Source organism: Triticum aestivum, chromosome 7B (genome assembly GCF_018294505.1).
Source record: "Triticum aestivum cultivar Chinese Spring chromosome 7B, IWGSC CS RefSeq v2.1, whole genome shotgun sequence".
Lineage (NCBI taxonomy): Eukaryota > Viridiplantae > Streptophyta > Magnoliopsida > Poales > Poaceae > Triticum > Triticum aestivum.
In genome coordinates this window covers 624,566,587-624,582,807 of record NC_057813.1, presented here as the reverse complement: position 1 = coordinate 624,582,807, position 16,221 = coordinate 624,566,587, and the positions used below count along the sequence as shown (strand labels likewise).

The following is a 16,221-nucleotide window of genomic DNA, read 5'->3' as shown; positions in this document are numbered from 1 at the left end:
TTTTTTTTGCTTGATATGGAGCTTCATGTAGTAAATGGATCATAATGTATGATTTCATTTTCATTGCACTCTTTGTATTTTTGTCATACTTTAAGGATTTATGGCGTAGGATGTTGCTCCCATGGCATGTGTATTATGTATAGTTTTGTTGACGAAACACTCTTGGTACGTGCTTAATTTATTCGTGTCATGTGTGTTTAACTGGTATCTTCATGGACAACACATACCCCCATATGTGTAAATAACATGGTAACTATGTATGACATATTAGTTCTAAAGAAAACTTATGTATGACATATTGACATGCATGGTAGCTGGCGTAGCCTAATAACTGGTAGCTACTCCTAACTTCTATTTAACCAACATGGTGCCTTATGTATGACATGCATGATAACTGGCATAGCCTGATAACTTTTGACCCGAAAAAGAAGTCATCAAAATATACCAACATAGAATCTAGTTTCAAAGGTCTCATCATGAATTTAATGGTGAAAGGAATTTGAATCGAACCGATGGTTTGAGCTACAAAAAATTTCAAGTTTTTGAGATGTGAAGAATCTAAGATGACATCAACTTTTATCCTAATGCATGCATGCATGTGCATGTGGGGAAAAGAGGATGAAGATGAAGCGTTGGTATCTATCCCTAAAAACATACCATAACAATCATCAGTTAGTGAGGTCATAAAAAACATTATGGATTATGCAACTACTATTCAAATAACCGAAGCTTGTTAGGACGATGTTCTGAGGTGAGATCACATTCATGGAGCCATGTGCTGTCGTACACACTCTCGAGATCATTTTTGTTGTTGCCCTCCTGGTGCACGACGCCTTCTTTTTGCAGAAAATTTATTTCCATCATTGTTATTCCTTGTTCACATCCAACTACAATCCTGCATGAATGGGGTGTTCTCATCAATAAAAGTAAGATTTTCCAAAAATAAATACAAAAGAAAAATGTTTATTTTACGACCCCCCCCCCCCCCCACCCACCCCGAGTTAATGTGAACATAAAGAAATTTGTTTAGGGCGTTGAAGAAACTAAAGTAACATTATGCCACCCTTCATTACCTTGTTAATCCCTGTATGTATCCAATAGCGTTAACTGCACCGAGGTTGAAACCAATTATATTCTCAAGCCTGTAAGATTACAAAACTCACGGTTAACTCTATGAAAATCGTCAACACTGAAGGGAAGAGAACAACTAGACTGGACAGTATATATATACCAACTAGACAAGTATGAGTCAGCAAGTATTCATCCCATATCCTCAGCATGATCTTGCGGTCTTACTATAACAACGTGACGCACATTATCATTTTTGTTCTCTTTGGCCAAGTTGTTCCATAATTGCACAAAAAACACCTTTAATTATTCTTTTATCTTTTGCTCATATGCATTATTTGGTTGGTACTAGTCCCTCTATCCCATATTAAGTGTCGCTCAAACAGATTTATCTACATGTATTTCAGCGCTAGATACATCCATTTGAGCGACACTTGATATGGGACGGGGGGAGTACTATCTACACGACATTCATGTATCGTATATACAAGGATGCATATGCTCGTTGCAGAGGCTGGGAGGTTTAATCTTCCTTAAAAAACATATGCATATGGTGTATCAAAATTACTCTAGGCGGCATGGAAGTTCCTATCAGGATTCAGGACAGGACGACAGGAACAGATGAAATTATTATATGTATACAAGTAGAAAGCAGTACCTGTATCCAGGTTTAGTGGACTTCCAGATTTGGACTGTGCCATCAAGTGAACCTGTAATTACTACACGAAGTTCGGGGTGCCAACAAAGAGCATTGACACTCTTTGCAATCCCTCCATCCGCACTAACACAACATTCTTTCTCCGGATCCCAGATCTTATGTCAAACAAAGAAACAAGAAAACAACTTAGAATGCAGATAGAAACAGAGTGCATTACTCTATTTTGAAGAAGCATTGACACATGTGTACCTTTGCAGCACCATCCAGATATCCACAAAGTAAACGCTGCTCATTCCTATCTGTGAGGTAATGAAGGCAGAGCGCACCATCAGGTTGTCCGTCTAACGTGGCATTGCACGTCGTAGAGTAAATATCCCACATCTGTAAATCTCAAAAGTTAGGCACTGCAGACTTAAGTAGCTCTGACTTAAGAACCATTTAGTTACTTGGTAGTAGTTGAAATAGGAAGGGAAAAATAAAACCTTGATCGTGTGATCCAAGGAAGCACTCGCAAAGCTGTTGCTGTCGTTCGGGTCAAACATTACTTGCGTGACACAGTTACCGTGCCCTAGAAACGTCCGCATGCACTTCCAGCTATCCTTCCAGTCCCAGATCTTTATCATGTGGTCATCTGATGCCGACAGCAAAAAAGTGCGAGTTGGACTTGCAGCCAAAGACCTGATGTGATGATCATCATGAGCTTTGAAGCTCATGATTTCTTCCATTGTGTCATATCTGTACACGTAGATGTACCCATCTCCACCACCAGCCATGATCCATTCCTCTCGCTCAATGAACATTGCCGAATATACTGCAGTTGGAAAGGTTAAGAATTAATGCAGTGGGGCATGCCTTCATGTTCAAGTTCATGGTGAAAGGAAGGTGAATAGGGAAGCCGATAAGAAGGCATGCCTGGTTTCTCTGCGCTGACTTCAAAGTACTTCTCCTCTGTCTGCATGGCAAAAGTGATTATTTGGTCAGTTCCAAAAAAAAAAGTTTTATGGCGCAACACGATATGGCACACTACTTAAGCACACAGAGTACACAGCAGCCCGGCAAACGAGTACCTTGGTCTGATAGTTCCAAATGCAAACACAACCCCTCCGATTGCTCGTCAAGATCCTATATTGCAGAACCCGAAAAGTTTTAACGTGCATAGAGATTATATGTCGATGCCTACACGAATTAAGTGAAGTACTCACCATGGTTTGTTTGGGTGCACGTCTACGGACAGCACCAGCCGATAGTTCTGACTGGCTATGACCTGATCCAAGAGAGCACCGAACAACAAAGTTACAGAAATACCTCTACATGCTAATTAAGCTACTAGAAACTCCCAAATAAAAGCACAAAATAGAACGAAGAAGAACAAAAAACATACCTCTGCTGCTGGTTGGATCGACTGTCACACAAAACAAACAGTGGGAAATTGGATAAGGAAGTTTAAGAATGACAATTTACACATCATCAGTGAACATATATGACATGTCTTTTCACCCAATCTAAAGCACAAAACCAAAAGGAGACGTGCCTGATTTGAGGTTGTACCCTCTTGTCGATCACAAACAACACACAGCTTCACCTCTTTCACCTCATCACCGGCTAAGGAATCTGGGTGGGCATTCGTGAGTTGCTCCTCACGCGCCGTACTGCTCCGGAGGGTCAGAAACTCGCCATTTCTTGATTCCTTATGCTCGCGCATGGTCACATTTATGGTGTAGATGTGATTTGGCGGCACAACACCGCAAAGTGGTAGCTTTGTAAGGTATATCCTTGGATTTTCCGTTACAAGCATGAAGGCGATATGACCATCTGTTGTGTTCGTGAGAGAAAATGAACAGGAGATCAACCTTTTTGGCTCAAAAGAGAAGCGGAGCTCTGGAGGTTGCACGATCAGATGCCTACTGGTCCATGCCAAAGGCTCTGGCACGATCAGAGGCTTGCTGGAGCATGCCACCCGTCCTTCGAGCATGTCAACAATCCATTGTATGGAAGGTCTCATCTTCCTATCAGTATCCACACATTTTAGTCCAACAAGAATGCATACTTTTATCTGATGCAAGGAATCTGCACCGAGCGAATGGTGCTTGGACGCTATATAATCATCCGTCCAATTATTGCGTACCTATAAACGTATAGAACTTGAATGTGATCCTTGGAGATAAAATAGAAGCTAAAACGTAATGGAAGTTTCTAAATTTTGATCTGTGTAAAGTAATATTTACTCTTACTTCATATATGTATTCTCTTCCAGATGGGTCTTTCTTGCCATTCTCCTGTCCTGTAGTGGTCTCCAAGATTAGTACACCTAAACTATATATGTCTGACTGGGTGGAGAATTCTCCTCTGTGTAAATATTCTGGAGCCACGTATCCACTGAATATAATTAGCATTAGTTCAATAAGCGTTACTGGAGAGGAGAAAATATAATTTACATTATGATAATAAAGGACCGAAAATATTTGACAAGTTTATGGCCGGCTTACTATGTTCCCACGACATCTTGGGTATTTAACCGTAGTACTTCTTGATCGAGAAATCTCAAGATACCAAACTCCGCAATTTTCGGTTCCATATCATCACCCAACAGTATGTTTTGAGGCTTCAGATCCATATGGATAATACAGATATTATGTAGAAAAAGTAAACCTCGGCAGATCCCCTTAATTATTTTGAACCGTGTGTTCCAGTCCATGCCGTTGGATTCTACAGAAGTTATACAATAAATTATGTAAGTACCCTGAGATTAAGACCTCCAACAATATTTCTTTCTTAACGTATTAACAACACAAAAACATTGGCGAATGACAAACTTTCAGTAAAGTACAACAAGACTTGTTCAGTTGACAATATGCAATATTATCACCTCCTTTTGCCATTTTCTTTATATGAGTACAAAATTTAAAGAAACATAAAACCAACAAAAGATCTAGATAGAGTATAATACTACAAGAAACTAAAGTAGAACATAAATATGCCAGATAGTGGATTGCGTACCAAAAAGATTTTTGTGAAGACTTCCCATAGGTAAATATTCGTAGCAGAGTAAACTTTCATAAATGTCTGCAACAATATACCTTCCCTCTTTCTGCACTATTTTCTTTTGACCTTCATGACAAAAGCCGACTAACTTCACAATATTGTCGTGTTGGAGAGCCATGATATTTTGAACTTCATTAAAAAATGCTTTGTCACGTGCGATCGGAGAATTTTCTGCAAGCTTCTTCACAACAATCATTGTACCATCTTCCAGAATACCCTGTTTAAGTGTAGTTACATACATCAGCATAACTGTTCTTTTTATCAACTTTTGAAAAGACAAAAAAGAGGTAATGCTCAATCATATGTACCTTATAAAGATTTTCAAATGCACTTTGACCAATCAGTCGTTCATCGGAGAAGTTTTTTGTAATGTTCTTCAAAAGGTCAAGTGGTAGGTACCTCGGTAGTGTACTCTCTTTTTTTTTTTGCGGGAACCTTCGGTAGTGTACTCAGAAAGGTCAATGTCCCACCTTGGACGTCAGTGCCTATTTCTGATGATTGAAACAGATATGGATGTCAGGGTCATCTTTCTCATTTTTCATTTTCGAGAGATATGAGTGTTTTCATTTCTGATGCACATAGCTTGGTTGAGAAAATTAGGCTCTACGAGGCATGAATTGCGTGAGTCCTACATATACCACCTCGTCCTCCATCACATCCAAAATATACTTATTTGCACGGTTACAAGGAAGACATGCAGAATTGCAGATAGCACTACCACCACCACTCAGGAACACCAGTGAGTGCACCTATGCAAACACGACTAGAATGACGAAGTGACATTACCATTTTTCCACCCAGGTATTCCCTCTTGATTATACCCTATTTGTGAGCCTGGGCTGGGAGCTCACAAAAGGATGAGTTTGTGCACCTATAAGCTTTTAAAAGGTTTCCACGAAACATATTTTTTTTTCTAGTAGCAAAGTTATAAAGTGTGAACCTACGATTTTCCATCCAAACATCCTAGCCCTAGGATTAGTATCCTATACTGATCCGATCAGTCGTGTAACTACGCAGCCTAGCTGATTCCAACATGCACTTTGTCCTACATTGTGGATCTACGCATTATGGTAATGGTAATATGTAATATCAAAAGCAAAACCGAAGGAGAGACTTGTTTTACGAGCAACAACCTCTTTCCTCTCCAACTCCTCCTTTCCCCACCTCCCTATGCCCACTCGCAGACATGGCCGCCGCTAGAGCGCGCACGCCTGAGCTCCACTCCGGCCACCGTTGGCCCAGCTGCGCCGCTCTGGCCTCCCCTCTCCCCCTCCGTCGTCGCTCCGGCCAGCGATGTGTTTTTATACTTTTCACAATAAGGGCTTTGTTGCAAATGTCCTCCCGCAACACCATCTCTATTGTTGAAATTTTTGGGTTCACACTGCATACGACACCATCTTTTCAATGAAAAATATATTTCTGCAACATTATTCATGTTGCAAAAGTCCTCCTACAACATCATCTATTTTGCAAAAAAGATGAAGACGAAAAAAACTGCAACAACACCTTTGTTGCGAAAGTCCTCCCACACACAAAAAAAAACATCATCTATGTTGCAAAAAAGATTGAAGGCAAGAATAAATAAATAAACCGGGCAAAAATAACGCTTCGGTGGTTTTGCAACAAAGCAATTGTTGCAGAGCGAGCTGTGCCTCTGCAACATCTACCTTGTTGCAATTTATGACGCACCTCCTTCCTATTTGTTGCCCAATCCAACAGGCAAGAGGTGGTGGATGTTTCCAATTAATCCACCAGCGGACACGTAGCTTCGTCCACCTTTCAGTCCCAAACAAGGTGGGGTATACTAGAGTTGAAACCCAAATGAGTTCGAAATCAAATCATGGTTCTTGCACGTGGATAGCTAACTTTCACGCACCATTGTGCATGGCTAGTTCTTTGGTCATATTACAGTCCTTCAGATTTCTCTTTACGGACACCCATGTCAAGTTTGGTCTACCACGACCTCTCTTGACATTATCAACACATTTAAACGGACTGCTATGCACTGACGCTTCTAGAGGCTTGCATTGTATATGCCCAAGCCATATCGGACAATGTTGGTTAACCTTCTCCTCAATCGGTGCTTATTCGTGATTGTTCGTTGTAATTATTCCGTACTCCCTGTAGGGTTCATCTATTTTGGTTTTGATACCGTGAATGCTCTTATCCTGTTTCACAAAGTTGTCTGTTTCACAGGCTGATGCGCATAGTAATGGGTATAAGATCATAATTGCAGTCACCTTCGCCAAGTCTTATATCTTTTGCCAGAGTTATTTTATAATGTTATTTTGGTATTTGTACATTATTACTATGAAATTTTAATAGTGTGGGTTCGGTAACATGATGAAAGAGTAAGAAATATGTACAAACAAACACAGTTGGTATTGACATGTATATCCAGAAGTCCAAACAAAGGTGACGCATCCCTTGTGTTTTGTATATTTGGGATCATTTTGATGCAAACATCATAATTTACATGAATGTAAAAACTGAAGTATGAAGAGAAGGAACTTCTATTTTGTTTATGTATAGCAGAAAAGGAAAAAAAATAGCATGGAAGTATAAGTAAGCTGCAGGGCAAGCACAGGCATTTAGAGTAGTGCTAACCTGGAGATGGCCCCTTTGGGATGTCCCTCTTGGGGCGACCGCCTTGAATCTACAAGAAATTATGTAATTATTATGCATGGATGCGGAACATAATCTCTCCAATGTTGTTTTTATGTAATAGTAAGTTTTAACCAAACAACTGGTGAAAAATATTATTTTTACTAAATAAGATTTGCATTTAAACTGAAGACAAAATCATATGCTTTTGGTACCATTTTTGTGTTCTTTCAGCCACCTAAGGCATTGAAAGAACATGTGTTTTGCAAGTTTGCAGCTTTGAGGTTGTAGCAGTTTAGTTGCTTGATGAAGTTATAGAAATGGATGAGAATGTCAATGGAGCCACCGTGTTTGTATCAATTGCTATTATCACCTTGAGAAAGCCCTCGTCGCGTCCGCTCCCGCGAGCGGCGAGGCGGCCCCTAGCTCATCTCCTCCAGTCCCCTCCCCTCCCCCCCCCCCCTCCTCCCTCGCCGCTGCCGGTTCGCGCCGCCGGGCAAAGCCCGGCCGGGGACGGTGGCGGCGGGGCATCTTCCCCTTCCTCGCGGTGGACCGGCGCGGGACGGTGTCACAGCGCGGAGGCGCGCGGTTCTGCAGGGCGGCGCGGCATGGCGGCGGCCAGGGCGGCACGGCGGTGGCGGTCAAGGTTGCGGCGCGAGCGGCTGCGCATCAGGGGCGCGATGGGGCGTGCCTGCGCGGGTGGCGGCGGCGAGCTCCTTGCCAGATCTGGATCGGGCGGTTGCTCCGGCCGGTGACCAGCAGGCGGCGCGGGCTGAGGTGGCATGGGCCTGCCGACGACACGCGGGGGCTGATACGCTTGTCGTCGTCAGCATGGTGGCAGTGGTGGTGATGCGTGCTGGCCGGATTTTGCCTTTTTTTGGCCGGCGGCGCAAGTTTGGGCCCGGCGTGGCTACGGTCCCGGCTGTGGGTGACGGCGGCGAGGTGGCTTCGCCGTGCCGGCTCCACGGCAGCTCGGCGGGTCGACTGGGGCGGCGGCTGGCTTTCCGGCGTCGGCTCGTCTGTAAGCGGCCCGTTTCAACCTTCGACCCTCTCCTCGTCGTCTAGTTGCTACCTTCGTTGAAGGTTCGGTCATCCACCGACTACGGTCCATCGCTCGTCTCGCACTTGGCAGCAGGACCGAGCTCGTCTCACGCCCGGCAGCAGGACCAACCTTGTCTCGCGCCCGACAGCAGGACCGATCTCGTCTCGCGCCCGGCAGCAGGATCGTGCTCGTCTCGCGCCCGGCAACAGGATCGTGCTCGTCTCGCGCCCGGCAGCAGGACGGATCGATGGAGGCCAATTTTGGATGGCCTTTGGGTTTCGGCGTTGGGGGCAGCCCAGGGGTGCGAACGGCGGTTCCTTTCCGCTCGTATCTTTGGTTGGGGTAGCGGTGGGTCTCAAGTGAGGTGGTGTCCAGGTCTTGGATGCCAGGGCGGCGGCCCTGGTGGTGGCTCCGCGATGCTCTTGGGCAGAGCCCATGGTTAGATGCTGCCCAGTGGCCATGGCCGTGTGGACGGCGTGGTCAATGGGATTTGGGTCCGGTGGTGGTGAGTGTTGGCCGGGGTGAAAACCTGATCTATCTTCAGACGTACTGGCGGCGGCGAAGCTCGCTCCCTTCTTGAAGGCGTCGTCGCGGCTGTCATTGCCCGTCGTGTTGCTCCAAGGGAAACTCTAATCCTCGGGTCGGGTGGTGACGGCGCTCTGGTGTCGTAACCTTCTTGAAGGCGCCGCCTTTGAAGCACACGGTTCGTCATATGCGGCTTCTTCTCTTCGCATTGGCGTGATCACGGTTGAGAACTCCGGTTGCTCTTGTAGTACTAGGGATAGTGTTGCTGCACTCAGCGCCTATGTATCCAGCCTTGGGTGTGTGCGTGTGTTGTGGTGGCGTGCGTTTGTATCTGAGTTGTGGTCGGTCATTGCTTTATATATAAAGCGGGGCGAAGCCTTTTTTGGTAATAATAAGTACTCCTTCTGCTCTTTAAAGTTACAGTTCTGTCATGAGTAAAACTTCTTTAGGTTTGACCAAGTCCGTATAAAAATATACCAACATCCACAACACCAACTTAGTTTCATTATATTCATCATAATGTATATTTTTAGACTATATATAATTTCTATAACCTAGGTCAAACCTAAGGAAGTTTGACTTAGGACAAACCTAGAACTTCAAATATTTTGGAAGGGAGCAAATAGTAACTATTCTATCATTTTGACATTTAAAGATTAGAGTAGATGTTTTAGAAATCCTTAAAATACTCATGTAGATTCCCCTAAGTAATTTGATTTACAAAAGAGTCAATTACACCACAAGTGTCTGAATTTGACGAGAAAAGTCAGTTTGGTACTAAAATTTGTGGGATACATTGAACCGGTGACAGAACTTGGCTTGGACGTGCATCTACGGTGCTAATCATGTCTGTATACGTACAGGATGCTGACGGGGCATGCCAGCATGGCGCGGGGGCCACCCGTAAGTGAATGGGAGACGGGGCGAAGGAGTGTGGCCTGGTTTTTTGCAGAAAGCACCCCAATTTTTTTTGTCATGAAAAAGCTCTTTGTTTTTTTTCTTGAAAAAGCTCAGAGACGTAACTTTATCTCTATGACCCTTGGGGCCCACCCGTCATGAAACAGTATGAAGAGGAAATTAATATGAAAAATTGTGTCTGCCATGGATCGAACGAGCGGCCTCAACCAAAAAACACGAGCAACCTAGTCATCACACCAAGTATTACATGCTGTCTACATGGGATAGCACACGTGGGGTTTTTTTTTTTTTGAGAAACCGCACATCGGACTTAGGCTGCACCGCTGCAGTTACCACGGCCCATTTTTACATGTTAGTTTTTTAATTCAAAAATATTGTTATAATTAATATTTATAATTTTAGTTATGTATATGTATATTCAAATAATACATTAACAATTTTAATAATTACACGAAACATTATTTTAAATAATAATATTTCCCTCCAAGTGAATACATGTATATAACCTAAAAATACATGAATAGATGAATGTTTTTTGAATCAGTAAAAATATTTTAATAATTCATGAAAATTACTATAATTAATATATATTATTAAACATAAACACTATTTTGTTTATATAAATATTTTGAAATTATCGTGTATCTTTATATAATTACACGAATATTGCTTGAAATAAGAACATTTGTTACAATTATATGAACATTATTTTAGAATTATGTTAACATTATTTTAAATAAATATATTTTATAAATTACATGAAAATTATTTTAAATAATTTGTTTCCTTCTATTTCTATAGACCCAAAGTGGTCGGACCCTTCCCCGACCCTGCGCAAGCGGGAGCTACATGCACCGGGCTGCCCTTTTTACATTATTAATAATTTACATAATACAACATAATTCTACTTTTGTATTTTTTTCAGGAACAATGCAACATAATTCTAAGAAAGGAAAAAACTAACATTTGAAAAATGGCCGCGGGGACAGCCGCCCATTTAAGCCTTATGTGCGCGCTGGCCTATAGTTCATTATGACTAGCTATCCAATTTCGACAGCAAATTGTACATGGTTAGGTGGCTATCCTGGTCGGCCAGTGAGCCATTGGTCGTCGGTTTGAACCTGCGTGGCGCAATATTTTTCATATTAATTTCCTCTGTGTAATGTATCCTGACGGGTGGGCCCAATGGTTATACAGATATATAGTGTTGTTTCAATTTTAAAGGAACAGTTTTGAGGGGCTTTTTGTGAGAAAAATAAAATTCCAGCACGTTTTTGTGAAAAAAGAAAACCAGGCCACACGCCCTCGTCCCCGCCTCCCAGTCACTGACGGGTGGGCCCCGTGCCATGCTGGCTCGCCACATCAGCACCTTGTACGTATACAAGCGTGATTAGCACCGTAGATGTACGCCCAAGTCAAGTTCTGTCACCGGTTCAATGTATGCTGCAAGTTTTAGCATCAAACTGACTTTCCTTACCAAGTTTAGACACCTGTGGTGTAATTGACTCTTTACAGAAATATGATCATTTGTGATCTGTGATTGTTCACTGTGTGTATTTTCTTTTCCTTTAGAAAAGAAATGGTCATGCCTCAGGAACAAAAACTTGAGGTGCATACTATACCAAGAAAGTAATGTATGTGAATGTTTTTGGATAATATGAACACTTCTATGTGTGTTTTTACCAACAACTGTTGCACGGTTCTAGAGAGAATCTTCAAGAATAATTATTGCACATCTAGGAAAAAATGTTTATACCTGTTCTATCGGCGACAATGAGTCATTTTCCTTAAGTTCTAGCTTGTTGAGTTTATGAACTATGTACTTCATTGTAGGCCTATTAAGTCGATCCTCGTCCATGCACACTACTGCAATCTCAATACAAGCCCTCACTTGTTTGCAATCTGCTTCAGGTGATGCGTACCCAGGCACCCCTTGTAACTCTTTCTCCCAATAACTGTGTACCTTCAAAAGGCAAAACAAACAACAGAAACAGATAACACATGCATATTACCGTAAACAGTGGGTAATTCCAGAAGTACATTAGTTGCTCATGTCCATAATCCTTCAAACTACAAAAGTTTAAAACAATATAGAAAAACATCATAGATGGATATCATTGTACTACATGTCTACATTTGCTAATGATGGACAAAACCACATAGTTCCTATTCCTGTCTTTCACCATTACTGTTCTGGCGAGAGTTCTGACAATTTGCACATTAAAAATATTAAGCTCTCATACTGCTTAGAAACTTGCAAATATGGGCATCTGTGTTGAAAACGGGCTGTTGGTCAATCATATGTGCAAAATCTGTTCCAGTAAACGTGTGGACATCAATCATGGATGTTTTATTACGAACTAGCAACTCCTTTCTATCTAATAAAAGGCAGCAGCAGCAGCGCTTCAATTAATTAAGAGGAATAAGTGCATTGCAGAATATTTATGGAATGTATAGAGGAAAAGAACAATAATTATATCTCCATCACTCTCAAAAAGAAATATCCACATGATCCATTAACAAAGGATATCAGGATACCAGGATCTCAGCCAGACACCAGGAACTAGCAATCTTACTCTTGTTTTTTTTCTTAAAAAAGGAGGATGACCCTCGCCCTCTGTATTTGGGAGATGCATGTGGCCATTTTATTGATTATTCTCGAGGACCTTACAAAGTAGAACAACAATATGCCTAAATCCGCCATCTTGGCAACATCTACCGCTACTCCTATCCAAATGATGAAGGGGTGCAAGCTGGGCCACATACCCAGACCTCTCATCTAAGCCTAACATCTAAAGCCGGAGGCCCCGACCAGCCATCTGTCGGGTCCGGGGCTCAAACCGGTCCGACGCACTCACATGTGTCGTCGCCGCCATCTTCCACTGGTCCAACTTCAGAGCAGATTGATGTGACAACCTTGGCAGGTCCTCCGCCATCGACGCCACCACGACGCCAAACGACGACCTCCACCTACGCAAGCCTTGGCAGGTCCTCCGCCATTGACGCCACCACGACGCCAGACGACGACCTCCACATATGCGAGTCCATCTCCAAGCAACATGCTAGGATAGGGCAAGCACCACCGCCGTCGCCCACCACCCACAAGCGCCACGCAACCCCAAGGTTCCCAAAGCGGCGCCTTCAAGAAGGGAACGGCGCCATGAGCGCCGCCGCCGCCCAACAAAGTTAGGGCTTTCGCCCGGGAGACCTAGGGGAAGGAGAAGGGAGGAGATCAGTCCATACCGACGCCTCCAAGGAGGGTAACGACGCCCTCAGGTGTCGCCGTCGGCGCGGCCGGTCATGGCCGGCCAGGGGTTTCACCCGAACTAGATCCCCGCCACTAGCAGCGCCTCCTGTACAGAACCGGCGACCAAGAGGAAGCGCGGCCCGACCAGGCTGGCCCGCACGCCGAACAGGGGAGGAGGGGAGGCGCCAGATCGCGCGCACCGACCGCCGCAGAAGCCGCCGTCGGCCGCCAACGACCACCGGATCCCGCCACCCGCGTGGCCGGGACGCCAGATCCGCCGCCCGCACGCCTACTAGCCGGCCATGCCTTGGAGCCGCCGCTTCGGATCCGGGGTTCCCCACGCAGAGGCAGGGCAACCGAGGCCCCGCCGCCACCATCCTTGGCGCCCCGGGCTTGCCCTGCAGCTGCCTCAGGCGGCGGCGAGGAAGGGAAGAGGGAAGGGTGAGGAGGAGGAGTGGCTAGGGTTGGGAGGAGGGGCGGCTAGGGTGAGGAGGAGGGGCAGGTCCTGGCCAATCTCGCTCTTGTATTCTCTGTAAAAAAATATTTCTCCAGATGTTTTTACAGAAAGTTTTGGTGCGTGACACTTCCCAGATAGTGTTTAGGAGAACAGAACTATTTTGTAAACAGAATTAGTGAAACACCACACTAATTACTTTCTTGTTTCTTGATACTTTCATCACTTAACTTTTCTTTGTATGATTCACCTTTTTGCTCTCCTTCGGTCCACCCACAGATGTAAGAACCACTGCTTATCTTTCAGAAAACATTCCAGTATAACCACTTTTTATGGCTCATACATTGAGAACCAAATGAGGCATATTAGACGGTTCAAATTCTGTTCTGTATGGTATTTTTGCTACTATGGTCTGCGTTCCAAGGGGCCCTTAATATTAGCTTATCTAACTAAAAGAGAAACAATATTCTTACATATTCAATGCATTCCTGGCCGTCCATTGAAACAATATTTTGGTCGTCCATCACTATGGTCAGTATCTTTCTAATTATGACACCCAAACTGAATATGTCATACTCTCTTGAGATTATTTGCTTCTTTATAAATTCTGGTGGGATGTATCCACTGCATGATAACATAGAATCAGACAAACAAAATCAGACCGATAGAATCCATTTTGGCTCCACAATGAATTGTGCTTAGTTGAGACATTAACTTACAGTGTCCCTAGGAAAGTCTGTGTCTTTACAGTGTTCTCTGCGCCCATGAGCCTTGATATACCGAAGTCTGCTATTTTCGGAGCCATTTTATCATCTAGTAATATATTGTCCGGCTTGAGATCCAAATGGTTGATGGGAAAATCATGAAGGTATTTTAAGCCCTCGCATATCCCCTTGATAATCTTGAAGCGCAAGTTCCAATTTAGTTCATGGCATTGTTCTGCAAGAGCAAAGAAAAGTAGCCATGAGAAGGAACTTTTTTAAAACCATTTACGTTACATGCTGGAGAATATACTTTTAGTAAGTACTTAACCAACGTACCTGAAAGAAACTTGCCAAGACTTCCATTAGGCACAAACTCCAGGCAGAGTGCCCTGTGTATCTCTTCAGCAACCACTATACGCCCTTCGTAGTTGGCAGTTACTTTCTCTGTCTCATTGCAGAAACCCACCAATTGCACAATATTTTGATGCTTCAGCACCCTAAGTAGTTCAAATTCATTCTTGAATTGCTTGTCGTCAATCTGCTCTGTTGTGGAATGAAGCTTCTTCACGGCAATCACTCGATTTACAGGTCCATCATTAAGCACTCCCTGTTCATCGGTTTTCATAACTTACCAACCCAAACGTGCAGTACAGAAAGCGAAATAAATAGGCCTATCTGTTCCATAGATCTAAGGATCAGGGTGGTCTAGATCTAAATCAAAAAGACAAATGTCTTCCTTCGATATGGCCTTTTCAATAAACGGAACGCAAATTGGCAATGGCTTCTTAGAGAAAGTTCCTCATGAATAAATATTCTCCCGTTTTTTGGTACAAGAATTTTTTTTGCGAATGGTACAAGAATAGAAATTGCCCATGCTATGGGCCTATAATAGTGATATGAAACGGATGTACCTTGTAAACAACTCCAAACGTGCCGCTGCCAAGCTTTTGCTCGAAATTATTTGTAATCTCCATTAATTGTTGAAATGATACCTCCCTTGGCTTATCGCTTATAACCTCTGACTTGTCTATTGAGTAAATTACATTGTCCTCCATGATAATCCGCGTGCAAAAATCCTGTCCAGCGAGGGCATGCATTTTTTTTCATATCAGAAAAGAGAAGCAATACATGTGTGTATATCAAATAAATGGCTAGGAATGCAATATTCACAAGTAAAAAAAAGGTATCAAGGTGGACACATACATCTAACAAAAATGGAAAAGGACAGAAAATTGTATGCTCGGTGGTCAGTGCATACATACACATCCGACAGTGGGAGTCTACGACAGAATATACATCACACATACAGCAGCTATCACCACGAAAGAAAGAAAAAAATGAAGTCAGTGAACTTACAGCAGTCATCAAGCTATCACTGTAGTGCGCAGACACAAACAACAGCAGCTATCACCATTAAAAATCTACCTTAGGAGCTCAGCAATGAGTTGGCCGGATGCAGAAGCGAGCTGGACGGAGGGTGACTGGTGTCCGTGGCCCCGGCGTCGAGGCGAGACGGCACCGGACGAGCTCGGGCCGGCGGCACTCCCCACCAGATCTGCGGCCTTTGCGCCAGAGACGACGCGACCTCGACGGGAGAAAAAGGGCTTGGGGAAGGCGGGGCGTGGGTAAACTATTCTGGCCATTGGCAATGTGGGCCGTTCGATCCGCTGCTCACCGTCGGTGGCCGCTCGTTGTTCCTCTTAACACCAGCCTCCGTCTCTACCCTCTCTCGCTGTCGGTGGGACATTTCGCGTGCCTGGCTCATGTTCCTGAGGGGTGTGGGTACTTTTTCTTTTTGGCGGTGGTGCACCGCGTGGATTTGTGGGTTGGCCACGGGCAAATGTGGAATTTCGCACGTCATTTGCGTCCTCTCCGACTCTCCGTCCCAGTCGTACGAGCGTGGCGGCCGGCGACACGCCCTCGGGTACGCTCGCTACAGAGATAGCGCCGTCGAGGGTA

General features: G+C 43.9%; 1 pseudogene; it reads right to left on the bottom strand.

The window, feature by feature from the left end:
• Positions 1-457: 457 nt before the first annotated feature.
• On the bottom strand, positions 458-16,009 carry LOC123158290 (uncharacterized; annotated as a pseudogene).
• Between the last annotated feature and the right edge of the window lie 212 nt (positions 16,010-16,221).